Consider the following 15,590-nt stretch of genomic DNA (forward strand, 5'->3'; position numbering starts at 1 on the left):
AAGTAGCCACTATAAAAAAATAATTAGTCAATATATTTTTCCGTCTGTTTTACTATGTTCCGGAGTGTACGTATCGAGACGTTAAAGAAGCCGGCTTTGTAGTCGCTCGGTAGATAAATACAGATGATTGTTAAGCATATCGTCTTGGCAAGTGTCAAAAGTCTTTTAAAAATCATGTTCAAGCGAGCATTTTTTGCTTGGATTGGGATTTATTGGAGTTTATAATCGCTTTGAAGTGAGCGTTTTATCGCAGAAGCCTATTTAAATATAAACGAAACCTATTTTAAATGTTAATGATAATGAAGTAAGAGGAACGCGGACTAATTTTTGCGGTCATTCATTGGTTCGTTTCAATCATATGATGTCAATATGACAAGTAGGTAGAACATACCGAGGAAGATACAGATAGTACAGAAGTTAAGTATACCGTCTCGATATATACAGATGAAGATAGGGTTCATATTGAGGCCCAGATCCTACATTGTGAATTTTGTCCGGCTATCGTGTGCTAAACTGTACTGATGGACGTCTCCATTGAAAGCTGGCTTGACGTTGCCGTGCATCGAGTCAAATAATTAATTATAAATATAGTGGCCCGATTTAGAAATATGAACTCATTCGTCCGATGACAGTACCATCGCCATGTTAAATATTACAACAATTCAATCTGCAAACAAATCCATATACCGCTTTCCCGTGTTCATATATATAAATATTACCTGCTTTCTGTTTACTGAAGCTACCGCTAGAGTGCAGAAGCATGTAGCCCCTCGCCCCTCGCCCCTCGCCTTTACTCCCTTTACTAACCATCAAGCTATCCGTGGAAACTGACTCCATTAATGCAATATGCATTAAATGTCGCATTTAATACCGAATGCAATTTGATTTATACTTTCGACACATTTATTTATTTTCACTGGATTTTAGGAAATCAAAAAAACAGTAACTCAAATTTATTATACACGGTTTTTCAGGGCCAGACCACGAAACTTCAGAGGAACATTTCTCATGGTAAACTTTTTAAAAAATCCCATTAATTTTTTTTTTTTTTATGATCTCAAAATGAAGTAAGTCTTTATTTTCTCGGGCTAGCATCCCTTCCACAAACCCCTACTCCTCCACGACATAACAAAATGCGATAAAAAGTTTTTGGCCAACGATGCGCGCACAAGTCGCGAACAAGGAAAGCGGCTGGGTAGGAGAGGGGTAGGGGTTTGTGGAGGGACTGCTTGTCTGAGAATTAAGGATTTACTCCACATTGATGTTACATTTTTTTTTGAAGACTTTTTGGAAAAAAAATTGTAAGATTTTTTTTAAAGCTCTTCATGAGGAATGTTCCTTTGAAGTTTCGCGGTCTGGCCCTGAAAAACGTGTATTTTGAAAACGTATTCCTTCAGCGCAGCCCAAGAAGAACTTCGTACTTTGGCCGCTAGGTGTAATTTGACGTTTACAAAAAATAATATTTATATTTCAATATCAATTGTGGCTGGATGCTTCAGAAATTCTGTATGGGGAAACAAACATATGCCGATACGCAAAGTACGAGTTTTTAAAACCTGCATTAGACCTATCATGACATACGGCATTGAAACAAGGGCCGACACCACTAAAATAAAAAACCTCCCAGAACGAGTGAAATGAAAACTGTCCGACCCATTGCGGGAACGACGATCCGAGACAAAGTAAGAAACTCCGAAACAAGAAGGATCTGCGACGCCGAAGATGTTGTGCGATGGGGAAGATCAAGAAGACGTTTCTGGAGAGAGCTCGTGGAGAGAGCAGATTCAGAAAGAGTGGCAGCAGCACCACCCGGAAGACCACCAAAAAGATGGCGGGACAGTTGGACGTCCGCACCCCAGGAACAGGCTCCGAGCAATAACAGGACGCAGTAACAGCAGAAGAAAAAATAAGAAAAAGAATGTCCATTGTTTTAAACTTTGTTAATCATTCTTGAACAAATATTTACTAATGAAAAGTCACTTAATCCTTTTTACAATGTTTATCCGAAAGCTTTTTACACGCTTTCATGACACAAGCAGGCATTTTGGTTTCGATTCTAAACGTCACGCCTGGCTGGCGGTCGAAGAACGACTAAATACGCGTTGGGTATGAGTTAAGTGTCATCAATTTTGAGGTCTCAGGACATGTCTATGTATATTAATATTCAATAGCTGTTGCCAAAAGACTAATTATTGTTACAACTTATATTAATTGGGTGACATTGATTTCTTGCTTAAAATCATTTTATTTCCCGCTTTGGTAAATCCTGGACGCTTTTTTAAAGAGTAATAAAAAATTTAAGACCAAGTTCGTCCGATGATTTTTTAACATTTAAATGTTAATTATTAAATTAATGAATTTTCAGTTGTTGCGTAACGTTTTTATGACGGATCGGTCTTTGTGGTCACATGCGCAGCCGGTTCCCTTACACGGACCGAATGCGCGTGTTCAGCAAGTCACGTTCAACGCTAACCCTCATTAACTGTTCAAATAAATGCAAGCTAAATACCGGCCCGACTACCGGGGAAACTTAATCTTTATTTATTTATTAGTCCACTTACAAAAACATCTAAACAATCATTTCAGTAATTCGTATAAGGTACCTAATTAGATAATAAATAATTTGATAGTTCATTCAAATGGAATACATGGAATTAAAAATACTGCAGTTTGAATCAGAGACAGCATCCTAGACAAATGTGTTGAGACTTGTAAGTGAACTTTCGACTGTAAAAGAAAATCAAGTTAAGTGTTGTTTAGCTCGTATTACAAGGATCATAAAATAATACAAGATCTTGTGCAAAATGATTATAGTGTAAGTAAATTGGGTGAAATCTGTGGAAAAATACGGCAAACTTAGAGCTAGTTTTTCAACAAATTTTTGAACCAAGATCTGCGCGCGCATGAACATTTGTGCGAAAACATTAAGACCTTGATTAATCATTAATGATTTTAAGAGCTTAGATCGGATTGCGCTCGGATTTACATCGAGTCCGGATTTTCGTCACGCCTACTGAAAACTTTTCTTAACATAGAGCACACTATTTTTTACGAAGAACTAGCTGAAAATCAATAAGCCATTTTCTTCATTGCGTGCAATGACAGCACCTGATTTTCCAAATTACTAAAGATTTTCCTGTACTTTTTTGTATTATGCTACACAACGCATTTACATATTTTATTTTTACATATTTATGTAATGGTTTTTTAACTTAGGGCATCTCAGTGGACAAGGAATAGTAACAGATTATCAGTCGAGTCAATGGGAGCAATATTTTATTTTATTTTATTAACATAAACGGCAAATCTGCCTTTTATAAAATTTATAATACTACCATATTTGGCTTAATATATATATATTTTTAAAAAGTATAAATTTATTTTTAACCAAGATTTATAAAAAAATTAAACCTAAAAATAATACAAGATTTATGTTTAAAAAAAATAACAAAAAAATTATACAACATATTCAGTGGAAAGTTTAAACAATTCAAGAATAAATGTAAAAAAACAAATTAAATAATAAAATATTTTAAAGTAATATAACAAGAAAATCATAAGTACTGGTTCATACAGCTGGGCAAAGTGAATAAAAAATTGTATATATTATGAAATGCATAAATAAATAAATATTATTACTATTCACTATTTTTGAAAAAGTTCAAAAGGTTTGTTCTATAGGAACAATATCCTACACTAAATATATCAGATACGTGGGAATAACTATTGCCGAGTTCATGAAGTCTGTTTAATACGGCATTACAAGTATATACTGACCGTGAATTGTTGCTACAAAACTGTGGCACCTGTCTAATCATTCTTCCAGGCACCCTGAAGTTGATGAGAGATAATAGTTAAGGGTTAATATTATTAACACAAAACAATTTCAAACACATTACATGTGAAGAATTTCACATTTAAATTTCCGGATTTACTACCTTCATGAAGGCTGTTGTGAGTAACCATAAATTAATATAAGTATGCATTAAATTATCTTAATTAAAGAAATCAAAATTATTTTCAACAAAAAATCAGGACTTTTGACCTCCTGCGACGGGCTTTCCTATTATAGTCCCTGGTACCCTACAGACATCCCTCGCCCATGACACTGTTAACTGTCAACTTTAACTGTCTGCGTTTTTCTTGCTGATTGTGTCACTTTATTTATCCTCGGTCTAATTTGTTGCACTGCACGTTTTTAGTTCACACTTGCTTTTCTCATCTGGAAATACTGATTTTCAATAAGGTTCAAGATCCGAGCTATTTTAGAAACCTGATGATTGTTGATCGCTGAATAATACAAACTTAGTTGTCAGTAAATGCAGGCAACGATCCATGGAAAGACATACGCTCGGTGTATGTCTAAGAGACAGAATAAGACATGAAGTAATAATGCGCCCAACCGGAGTCGTGGATATCATGGATAATGCAGTAAAATTAAAATGGCAGTGAGCAGGATACTTAGCGAGACAAATTGATGGCACGTGGACACCCAGAATAATGAAATGGAGACTATGTGCAAACAGAAGAAGTTTTGGAAGGCCACAGAAAAGATGGGTCGATGACATCGCTTTTATTGCCGGTAAAACATGGATGATGAAAGCGGGTGATAGGAAGGAATGGAGACGTTTGGAAGAGGCCGCCATCCGCCACCCAGCAGTGGATATAATAAGGCTGAAGAAGAAGTTGTCCCTCGTTGAACTTCCAGTCACTTGTCAAAACAATAGTATGTAAGATGGAAATATTGTAAATGATTGATTTACTAGTCCTGAATATGCGAAAGCGCTCGTTGGTCAAATAAAAAAATTTAAAAAATAAACAAGGAATTTCACAGAGTTATAAAGGTTAACGATAAACACCACTAAGCACCCTACTAGTGTTCTATTCAACATAGGTTCCGAAGCTTATCTTGTATTTGGTGAGAAATAGTGTTTTTGTGAAATGTGAAGCAGTGCGTAAGGGCGAGACGTACAGCATTGAATTCAGAGTAAGCGGCATAAACCGTTAGTCCTCTTTACAACGCACGCAATGTTGTTCAATAATTTTTAGAACACGATTTCAAATTCGCGTTATATGTAGCGTCATCTCTATTTAACAATTTGTCAGTAATATCATGATGATATTTGTATTTTAAATTACGTGCTTTTGTCAAAACAACTAAAATTCGGTTTCAAAATAAAACTTAAAAAAAAAAAATATGTATCGTATTATCAGCGCTATGATTTTTTAAAGTTTTGTATTTTTTAAATTACTTCGCGTGTGACTTCTAAAGTTCTCTTACGCTTCTTCTCGGTCAGTTCTGTCGATAGGTTCGTTGACGGTAAGTGAACCAGAAATCTTCTACAACTCTCTTATCATTGGTTGATTCATATGAACTAGTGACGTCGTTTAAAATAGTTATTTTGAAATGTGTTTTTCGTATATTTTCAAGAAACTTTGCCGCATAATTTAACGCTCTACTTTTTAACGCGCGTAAGAAAACATTTTTTGTATCCAATTTCCCGCAGGGCTGATGTTGCTGATTAAAAGTAATTTTATGTTTTACCCCAGTGTTGTCAATAGGGGGTTGCACATAATACAAATATATTAATCTAACAATGCCCTTGTTAAATAAGAAATACATTTTTAAAATTCAATCACGTTTTCTAAACCTCTCGACCTTGAGAAGTGTGTTTAAAAAATCATTAATGATCAACTGGCCAATTATTAATGAATGATTTTCCTTTCATAAGACATCAGCTGTCATGATCCAGTCATCATTATAAAATAAGGATTAACTTCATTATAAAGAGTTTAAATCAAATTTAATTTCTAACTATGCACCATGGGTTTTTATTACGCATCATCTCACAAGTTTCGAGAGAACTACCTACCGACTAGTACATTACGGAGACTGGACCGCTGTGCACGTGCAAACCATGAGCCCACTGCGTGATATCGCATGATAGGCACAATTTAACCGCGACAAAAATCAACACGGCATGATAAGATACAATACGGTGGATCGATATTTATTGTTTTACAATTATTTATTCATTTAATTCCTGGAAAACGCAATAACCAGTACACCATGAGACTAACTAATCTCCAGTCGATTTCCTGTTGCAGTATTTTACCCAAGAGTACCTACTCGCTAAATACAAATAATGATTTTGTTAAAATAATCATTCAAATCTCTTTTGTCAAGTTTGACTATTTATTTATTTATTCATATTTTTCTCTTACAAACTATAATTAATAATAAAAATAATGTGACGTCAATGGGGTTACCCGTGCCGAGGACACTTAATAATATACTTTTTTGAAATGTTTTTACATTAGAGAATAAACAAAGAAGACTAACTTAATAAACAGAGATAATTTTAAAAAATATTCACAGTTTTAAAAACTATGTATATATGTAAATCTATATTATTTATATTACAAAACGCACAATGAAAAAAACAAAAACCTAACTTAAGCCATAGACTTGTGGAGCGGTTGATTCAATATTGATTTGGGCGAATGAGACAATCCATTTTACTTCTACCTAACTCCATTATTCATATTTTTATAGTCTTTTTAAACATTTTCTCGTTACTAATTATATTATTAATATTTAAAGCATTAACTTTGTGGTCGAACATTTAAATAAATGTTATTCAATATTTGTGTTTTTGACCACTTACCGACTTTTCTCTGTCTACCGGTTTCGAGACGTACCCGTCTCTTCGTTAGGACACCAATTAAACCAACATGCAAAACCCACTATACACCTTATTATTTGAATCGGGTGGTGGTCCCGTGGCTAGTGTCGTGGACTCACGGATCAATGGTCCGAGGTTCGATCCCCACTCTACGCCAACTTGATTTCCATTTTCCAATAGTGAGTTATTTACAACTCGTTGAAAATGGTCATCAAAATTGAAATATTTGGGTAAATTATAAGAACGCTAACATTTTTTTAAATATAATTTTTTTAAAGTATTAACCGAGTTGTATTTATTGATATATTTTTTTAAATAATTAACTTTGGAGTTTTATAAAAACAAGATGAATATAAATATTATCAAATTTAAATAGGTATTAACGAATCTAATAAATGTCAGTCCACTATAATTTTACCGTGCCGTTTGGATTAAGATGTGTGTGAAAAAGGCTATTCTCTGTCGGGTATCACGCGGCTTGTTTGTTTATTTGGAAATTCTTGTAATAATGAACAGACAATAGATATTTTAAAATATCGTTTGACCAAATATTTGGACAAACTGAAATCATTGTCAATAACCATCACCACCATTCATCATGTCTTTATTCACACTCACTGGTGCATAGAGCACTGCATTGGTGCACCAAATGCAGCGCATCTTGATCATTTGTCGCGTAAAGGTAACAAATAATTCGGCAAAAATGACACCCGCATCAACAAAGGTTTCAGCTCTTTAAATTCACAAAGATCAACAGATGGAAGAATTGAAGGAATATGTATAATAGGGAAAGTTACACAGTGCGTAAAGTGGCCATTCAAACCCGCCAATGACGGGTCATAAGCCCTGTAAATGCCTAGACTTGTATATTCCCTTCTACACCATGTTCTTCATCTCTGTTGTAAAACATCATGTATGTTTATTTTACTCGACGTTGACCTCCTACAAAATGCTGGCAAGAAAAAAATAATATCTGTTATTGGCCCATTTTTTTGCAAAAGGAATCGCTTTTAGTAAGACCCATCTCATTATAATAATCCCTGTAGCTCAATCACAAATAACTATCGACGTGCTAATAAGCGACGTGATAACAATTTCTTACCATGGTTATTTATCGTATTCGCGATCACAATCACAATGGAACATCTGTGAACACCTAATATTAAATGTCAAAATATTTACGTTTCGCGACGTATAATCCTGCTGCGCAATCACATATTTGAATTTCACCGGTGCAAATATGGAAAATATTCCAAAACTGCTATTTTTGTTCATTTATTTATTATTTATCATGCTATTTATTGCATTAAGCCGGCGCGGTGATTGGCAAGCCAAATGTCAAGAAAAGCAGTCGCCATAGTAATTGTAAGTGTATTTTTTATAGTAAACACCAACTTTTCGTAGATGAACTGCATTTATTTACGAGGAAAACACAAAACAAACCGACACGAGCGTTGACTTAGAGGTTACACACGCGTCGACTTATGACTGCGATAACTTAAGCATGTTCAGTATTCAACAATGTTTGATTATGTCCAAATGCTTGCAGACTGGCTGGAATAATAGTTTTGATTTAAGGTAATTTATAAACAAATACGTTTATTTCTATTTTTATACATTTTTAACTTTTTATTATTTTTTTTCTATTGAATATGTTCTGTAACTTGAATTATGAAAATAAAACTTTTATTTTATTGGTTGGTTGGAAGAAATTGCCATTTGGCAATAAGCCCGCCAATGTACTAATACTATTATGTACAAAAGTTAAATAAAAATAAAAATAACAACTGTTATTTCCTAAATAAATTAAATTAATAAATAAATAGGAAGTGCCTAGACTTACATGCCTCGTGGTGTAATGGTCAGCGCGTTTGCCTACCATGCGAGAGGTCTCGGGTCCGATTCCCGGCATGCTTTATACGAAATATTTATTTAAATTCTAATTTACATATTTATAAAAAAGAAAAAATAAAAGAATTTGAGATGAATAAGTCACTCAGATACCAACATAATATTAAATTCATGGTCAAAGTATCTTCCCAATGAACTAAAAACTATTAAAAATAATATATCAATAAATATATTTAAAGTAAATCTAAAGAAATCTTTTGAACACGTGTAAAAACTACATTAAATTTTAATTAGTATGAATGTATTATTGTTTTATGTTTTTTCTTTATAAATCCTATGTTTTTTTTTCATGTAGGTACTCGTATTTAAAATTATGTAAACAACTACAACAGTGTAAGTCACTCTCCAAGCACAAGAGTTAGTCTCTTTTTTTGGAGAGTTACAGTGATAACATTTACTAGATGTGTAAAAGTTGATATGTATAGAATTAAAAAAAACATGTATCTTTCATGAAATTTATTAATAAAAAATAAAAAAAGGATGTTATCTCACCAGAATATTTAAAAGTCCCTAGACTGGTACTGAGGCGTAAGACTGATCATCTTACCTTCTTGTAACAAAAATGATCAAGATACGCTGTGATTGGTGTACCAATGCAGTGCCCTGTGCACCATTAGGTGTGGAAAGGGAATGATGATGATGATGAGACTTACATGTTCATTTTCAAATGATTTTTTCGTATCTGTTGAGATGTCTGTCTGTAAGAATGTATCATTATTGTGGAAACAATCAGTATTTATTTATCGGAAAACCCCCTCGAGGGGGTCGGACTGGGTGCAGGGTGCCCACTATCGGGGGCAGGGGGCGCGCTTCACTCTCTACTCGAGTGCAGAGCAAACACAGCCAGAGCCTCCCCTGTTTACCCTGCTCCGTAGGTACCCCCAACCCCATTTCGGCCTAAAACCTAAAACCCCACGCCGGTATAGGGATTATTCAGTCTATGGGGTTTATTTTTATATCGAGGGTTAACAAATAATACCTACAAGTAACAAAGAATTTTAAAAATGCTGTTTTAAATTTTCTGTTCCTTCTTAATCTTTAATAAATTCTTAATCTTTATCGATATATCGCCGTCAAATAGCCAAATCAGCCACTCAACTTAGCGGCCAGGCTGTTAATTAAATGCTGAAATTCAACTGAATGGTAAAGCCGTTCGCTGAATGATCTACGATAACTTGCCGTTGAACGTGTTGGTTGGTTGAAAGCTAGCCAGCAGCCCTATGGAAACGGCCGAGCCAAAAGCCGCCTAGTTAGGTTAAGATAGGCTGGGTTAAATTCAATAATAAAGAAAAAAATATTTTTCGCTTAACATATTAAGTTACGTTAAGGATTAAATATTAAGTTAAGTTAAGGGTTAACTTAAGTAAAAAAAAATGTTTTTTTTTATTAAACTTAACCCAACCTAACCTAACCTAACTTCACATAGCAAAAATATTGTTGTATTATAAAATTAAACAGGCTAACTGACGTTCAACCCTTTCGTTTAACGTTCATTCAGTGAACCGCCTAGCCATTTTGTTGAATGCCGGCATTTAATGGACAGCTTTGTCGCTCAGTTGAGTGGCTGATTTAGTTAAATTTAGTTATTTGGTGGCGACAAGTAGGTATAAATTATTCAGAAACAAAACTCAAGATAAAGAATTTACATTCTACTGTCTTCACCTTAAAATTATTATCTTCATATGACATTAGGATGTACTTTCCTCGCCTTGAGTTTTGTCCCTAAATTCAGGCAATAGTGTGTGCATTCGATATATACATTCTTGAAAATGAATATTTTACGCCCACCCTGAAAGAAATCAAACCTAGGAACTCAAGCGTGGTAGGTGAACGTGTCAACTACTATACTACAAGGTGGACTTATCTCTATTCCATTTTACCTTTGCTGAATATTTATATCTTGGACATAAAATATAACTCGGCAAAGAAAATCAAACGGCGGGACTGCCAAGAAGAATAGGGATGAGTTGAGCAGATTTTGGAAAACTACGACGCATATTAGAAAATAAAGAGATTCCGATTTGTCTGAAACGGAAAACATACGAATCATGGATACTGACAGTGACTACATACGCATTAGAGACCATGGTCCTTACAGAAAGAAATGTAGAAAAGCTCAAATGCACACATTTCAAGATCCATGCTTGGTATAAGCCTAGAGACAGAATAGGAATTGAGGAAATAAGTACCAGAACCAGAATAGCGGATATCATAGATCGCGTAGCAAGACTGAATTAGCAATAGGCAGGACAAGTTGCGAGACAAGACCTCGTAAGATGGACCCCAAAAATGTAAAGATGGAGACCTTGGAAGAATAAGAGAGGCGTCGGAAGACCTAAAAAAGATGGTCCGACGACATGGCCGCTGTGGGGGGTAAAAATTGGCTGCAAGCAGCAACCAAACAAAAGAAATGGAAGGGTATGGAAGAGGCCTATATCCAGCAGAGGAGAGTAAAAGGCTGAAGAAGATCGAGTCAAAAACACCCGTCCAAGATTCTGGTTCTATTTCAGACGCAGAATTCAAATTCAAACAAATTTTAAAAGGCCAAAATAACATTACAAAAAAATATATATATGAGGCGTTATCAGGAGGAACCCTTCAGCATTATGCAGACAAAATACTCTCCAATAGCAAAAGTGTTTGTCTCTCAAACAAAGTTTCACTAATGGGAAAGCTGTCGATCTCCAAAGAGATCATGTTCTGCTGCCTGACTGCTCTTCCTATAGGCATGACCAGGGCCTGATTACAATGGGAAGTTAACTGAGTTATCTTTGACTGCCTTTAAAGAAAAAACCGATTTTTGTGTACGAAAATGAGTATCTTTGCAGTATTTTTGCCGGTAACCTATAATTGAACATTCTTAGAAAAAAAATGGTATGCATATAATGCTATGCGTATTATTCATACAGAAAATGATTTTACTTTGTGGATGAAATTGAAGATAAAGTTAACTTCCCACTGTAATCGGGCCCCTGAGGCGAGTGTTGGTTCTGGAAGCTGGGAGGATAAAACAGTATGTGCTGACGCTGTCGAAGATCAAAATTGATACTCTCCAAAATGGTTCTTTATATCAGCCTGAAAAAATGAGTTAGTATGAACTCATCCTTCTATGTTGTAAACTGTTGGTTCCCAGCATGCCCAAGAGAAATGCAGTGAGACCACGGAGACCTGTGTTCTTCCTCCGCCTGGATACCGAAAATTATTATTATCATCGCACCATTTCCCCGTAGGAGTAGGCAGAGAGACTGTATCGTCACACACGTCTTACCTGAAATTCATTCCTAGCTTCTTCCACATTTTGTCAGACAAGCCCTTCGGTTATGTCTGCTTTTGACGTTATCAGACTTGAGATTTTGATTTATCTAATCATGCCGCGTCTTTCTTGGTCGTCCACGATTTAGGTACTTAAGTTAAAGCAAAAATCGTCATTATTATCATCATCATTCCCTTTCCGCATCTAATGGTGCATAGCGCACTTCATTGGTACACCAATAGCAGCGTATCTATATAGTAATGTGATATGAAAGTAAGGTGATCAGTCTTACGCTTCAGGTAGCAGTTCAGGGACTACGAAATACTCTAGCGTAAAAACACTTTTTTGACAACCATGTCTGAAATCGGACCCGAGACCTCTTGCATGATAGACAAACGCGCTGACCACTACACAACGATGCCGAAAAAAAAATAGCAGCACCATAAGGAAGGAAAATGATGGAGAAAGGTGAGATAGGCAGAGAAAGGAATCTTACCACATAATATTTACAGCAATTCTATCAGAGTTTGTTTGAAGTTAATGAGATAATTAGTTTTGAGTTAAAAATGACACAGTTGGAACAATGTGTCTGTAATATGGAACAACTTAGAGAAAGTAAATAGATAAGATTGTGAATTTCTGTACAATATCGACATATATCATCGTTGCGCAGCAAATGACTCCTTTGCGCACGGTGATGTAACATCGTGTTACCACAAGTATAAGACGGAATATTCTAAAGTTAAAAAAAAAAAAAAGAAAAAAAAAAAAACATGAAGACATACTCTTCAACAATTCCGTTTCCATAATTTATACAAATAAACATAAAAATAAGGCCTGTTATGGCAAAATTGATTTAAAATTATAAATACGCCAATCATCTTTTACATGCGTGCATTCCCCATCACTGTCAAAAACCGATTGAATATATTTCATACAAATACCAGCTACAGAACAGCTTCTCTGTTTTCCTTCTTACGAGTTCTATGTTCGTGCTCTCTCTTTTACAGATTTATTGATGTATTGCGTCACATTCATTCTTCGCGTAGAAAGGATAAATGTTTTTTGTATTAAAATCCAGCGAATTATACAAATATTACTTTCCGAATCCCGTGTGAAAATGTCCAATTAAAGATTAAAAAAATAAAACTTCATATGTAATAATAATAAGAGAGATATATAAAGTCTTGTATCGTATGTAGACTAGTGTGACATCAAAGCCACACAAGATTTAAGGGGCATTCCATGTAAAGCGGGAAAATGACGTAAATTTTAAATTTCTATTTGTCATCTCTAATTTTATAATTTAATGATAACATAGCTAAACCTCTTTTATATAAATCCACACGAAAATATTTTTCTAAATAATAAATAATGACTTTTTTGTCTATGGAAACCGTTACTTCACACATATTTACTATTTTGAAATTCCACAAATCACAAAGTTCTGTCACACCAGTCACAATTTTGTTTTTTCTACAACTGTTATTAGCATTTCATTTAATTAAAACATAAGTGTTTAATATTACATGTTTTCGTACAAAAAATCTCTCATTTATATTGGGTAGTTTGACATAAATTTGTCGTCAAATGTACTAAGGACGAAGGAGGGATTTACCAGAGTCCCATCAGTCACATTAGTTTAAATCATAATTACGCATGTCGTATTGACCTGTTAGGCTTTTTATTGAAAACAGTAAAAACGGTTATTTATCTTGGTTTAAAAAATATTTAAATATTTGACTGAAATCTGATGATATACTTACATGAGTTAAATGTCCCACCAGTCACAATGGAATGCGCCTTCTGTGACAATTATTTTTAATGTACAAAACTCTGATCAAATCATCCTGACATATGTCTCCGAAACCTGGGCTATGACATAGAATATTGAGGGAACCATCGCTGCTTTTGAAAGAAGAATCCTCAAGAGTTGTCTCTATGGCCCTGTGAAAGAAAACAACCATTGGCGTCGTCGCTACAATAGAGAGATTTATGAAATCTACGGAGCGCCCGATGTAATCAACTTCGTCAAGGGGCGTTTGAGGTGGGCTGGCCATTTAATTAGAATGGATGACAAAAACCCCATGAAACGCCTAACTTGCTCTGTGCCTCAAGGACGACGAAGACTTAGATGCAATTTAATTTTGTTGGAACAAAATTGTTTTATCTTAATAAGAAATTAAATATATGTTTGAAAAAGAAAAATCACTTAATAGATATCGCCTGCGCAACGACGCCGACGGTATAAAAAAATTAACGGTTTATGTAATATTTGATATCCTACCCAAAACTCATTAGCATTAAATTCATCTAAATATGTATGTATATTGTAGGTACCTACTTTCTCGAAGCAAATATGCTACGATCTACACATTAATATATTCATCGCCGCTGTTTGCTTAGAAACCAACTCCTAAACGTCAAGTCGGTTTAATTTTGGAATTCCATTCCCGCCATGATACACCGAGACCGAGGCTAAGTGCTGCCAGTAAGCCAAATACACCCTAGTGTACAGAGTACATAGCCAGGTACATATATATTATGGCTAAAGTACCTAACCATCGGTTAATGGAAACGCTCCCCTAATTAAATACATGCCGATTAAATTATAATTATTATTCATTGTTTGAAGGGGATAAACGTTCTGTACAACAGAATAATAAGAAAGTTTACTAAATTTCAGACAAGGTTCGTCCTTTGGTTATTTAGTATTATTAATTATTAATTAATTATTAATTAAAACATTCTGGTTACGTAAATATTCAATTTTGTGTTTACAATTAGTATAAGCAAACATTTACAGAAATAAATGCATGTTAAATAATTATTTTACGAAAAGTGTATTTTGGAAAATAAATTAAGAAAAAATATAACCGGCAAGATTAATTTATCAGTTTTGTGGCCTTTATTCCTTTTACTGATTTTTTTTAGGAAATATTATAAAAGTTCTATATTATATTATCTTTTAATGTGTTGGGTATGATAAGTTGTCCGTTTTTTTTCAAATTATAAAATTAGCACCAAAACTAAACAAAATGATAAAGGTTATTTGTCATTTAAAAGGAAAAAAAAATATTCTAAAAGACGTTGTGTTTGCTTTTTACGTAAAATGTGTTATTTTATTTTATTAAAAGCCTTTGAATGGAGAGTCAAGTTTACGAATGTGGGTAACAAGCCCGGTATTAATTGTAATTACTTATTTATTATTTAATGTTTTTTTTCCTAATAAAAGTATCTGTTTTTTTTTAGTCCAAACAATAAACAAAAACAAACAAACCATCACAACGTTTTCCCGTAGTCATAGGCAGAGAGAATAAAACGCCATATCACGCTTTGCATACAGACCTCGCTTCTTCTACTTTCATACATCTTCTCATGCACGCACGCCGATTATTCCTACCTTTGACATGTCCATCTTCAAGTATTTGATGGACTTGATCGCGCCATGTCTTTCTCGGTCTTCCTCGTTTTCTGCATCCATCAACATTCGCATCGTAGATCCTTTTAGCCGTTCTTTCGCCGTACATTTCCTCTACATGTCCAAACCAACGCGGCACCCCTTTCTTTATTCTGTCGATAATGCATATCACAGCCTTACACAGTTCACGGATCTCGCCATTTGTGCACCTATCAAACATTGTTTTACCACACATTCCCCTAAGCGATCGCATTTCGACAGCATTTAACCTACTTTCATAATCATTTTTCCAATTTCATCCTTCGCTCCCATACATTAG

The 15,590-nt window shown here is 34.6% G+C and overlaps 1 protein-coding gene across 2 annotated transcripts in view; it reads left to right on the forward strand.

The window, feature by feature from the left end:
- LOC148272446 (thyroid transcription factor 1-like) overlaps positions 1-15,590 on the forward strand; it is a 111,597-nt gene that overhangs the window by 39,116 nt on the left and 56,891 nt on the right. The window lies entirely within an intron of this gene.

The sequence above is a fragment of the Micrasema longulum genome, unplaced genomic scaffold (assembly GCF_059751315.1).
Source record: "Micrasema longulum isolate JH-2025_06_02 unplaced genomic scaffold, ASM5975131v1 h1tg002333l, whole genome shotgun sequence".
NCBI classification, from domain to species: Eukaryota; Metazoa; Arthropoda; class Insecta; order Trichoptera; family Brachycentridae; genus Micrasema; species Micrasema longulum.